General features: G+C 36.4%; 1 protein-coding gene across 1 annotated transcript in view; it reads right to left on the bottom strand.

Annotated features, from left to right (window-relative positions):
- Window positions 1-259: 259 nt before the first annotated feature.
- Window positions 260-1704, bottom strand: part of VMP1 (vacuole membrane protein 1) — a 247704-nt gene continuing 246259 nt past the window's right edge. The window contains exon 13 of the mRNA XM_069757189.1: window positions 260-1704. This exon is cut by the window's right edge and continues 2325 nt beyond it. The gene's annotated coding sequence lies outside the window, so the exon portion shown is untranslated.

Below are 1704 nucleotides of genomic sequence, written 5' to 3'. Positions count from 1 at the left end.
TCCGTCTCTGCAGGTGAGCCGTAGGTGCTGATGCACACATAGTAGACATGAGATTTCTTGAAATCCCATCCACTACGCTGTAACATCTGTCCACTGCAGATGTACGCAGCGTCCAACCCGCAGCGTTTACTGACCGTGGGAACATACCCATAGACTTTACAAGCTTTATTTACACAATAACCCATAAGCTGGTTGAAAGAACAGTGACACAAACATAAAGATGTAAATGTAAAAGTCTTAAAATTTTCAAGCTTGGATGTCTAGAAAAAAAATGTTTATTTTGTTTTTAATGAAATGAAACAATCTATTTTCATGGATGAAGCATAGCTGGAATAGTAGAGTACAAGACACTAGATTTATCATATGGATCTACTAAAGGGTGACTTGAAAATTAACTTGGCTATGGAATTATATCACATGTTAATATAAGGTTTTTATAAAAAAAATACCATTAATGAAGTTGTCTAGAGTTAAAAAAAAAATTACTGGGAGAAGTCATTAGGAAAAAATAAAAAAATAATCTATATTCAACTAATGAATCTGCTCCCTGATTTCACACGGTCTTCTCCATTGGACCTGAAACCATGATGACCCGATGAACAGTCTCCTGACCCTGCAGCCAATCAGTGGTAGCTGTGGTCATGTGATAATATGAGCGGTCGGCCAATCAAGAGTCCGTTGGAGTGGAAGAGCTGGAACAAGGAGAAGATTCCCACTCACATTGTCAAATATTCTGGATTACAGGCAGTCATAGAAATATAGAACATACACTTGTAATATAAATAAACTATAGGAAAAAAGGTTAACAAAATCTACTACTAAAATTAATTTTTAATCAAAAGAATATTTTGTTATTAGTTTTTCTGAATTATTGGATGCGGAGTTTAAGGAACTTCACCATACCAAACATTTTCAGCTTACGAATATTGACATATATGGGCGAAAATCATCACTGATCCACATACCATTACAAAAAAAAAGTACAGCTTTCCCAGCCTTCTCTTCACCCTTTAGCAAAGGTATCACATGTTTATTCCAATACAACAAAACAAAGAAAATAATAGAAACATTTCCCTGTGTTATAATATACAATAAAGATCACGACAATGCTGGTCACGTGAAAGACACCAAAATGTCAGACAGCCTACCGACTGTTGTTGCCATGAGATCCAACAGTCAACATCAGTCTGATAAGCTATCCGACAGGATGGTACAGTCATGGAGATGTCACGACGATAGATGGAGGTGCAATGTAGATACAACAGCCAGGGAGACACAATGGTTGATAAGACAATGAGCGTGACTTGTTGGAAGCCTGCATTGCTGGGTAGATTAAACACCCAAGTTATACATTAGAACATATGAACAGCACAGAAAATAGTTTGCCATAACTAGTAACATATCAAACTGTAAATACTGCACTGGATCCAGGGAATTTAGCAAAAGAGCAGAGAGAATAGGTCATAAAACCAATTTACCATAAACTGGTATTCACTGTATTGACTGGATAATGAATTAAGACCTAGGTAGCAATGCAATTCCCAGATTACACATAGAAGACATAGGTGTGCAGGAGAGAAACAATTAAAGCATCATAATAAAGACCATCCTTGTAAGAACTGTAGTAACCTCCCTAAAAAGGTTCAATGTCAGTATGAAAAAAACAAGCATACAAAATAAAGGAACTGACGACAATGACTCATA

The sequence above is a fragment of the Ranitomeya imitator genome, chromosome 3 (assembly GCF_032444005.1).
Source record: "Ranitomeya imitator isolate aRanImi1 chromosome 3, aRanImi1.pri, whole genome shotgun sequence".
Classification (NCBI taxonomy): domain Eukaryota; kingdom Metazoa; phylum Chordata; class Amphibia; order Anura; family Dendrobatidae; genus Ranitomeya; species Ranitomeya imitator.
Note: the sequence above shows the minus strand (reverse complement) of the source record. Positions and strands in the feature narration are given on the sequence as shown.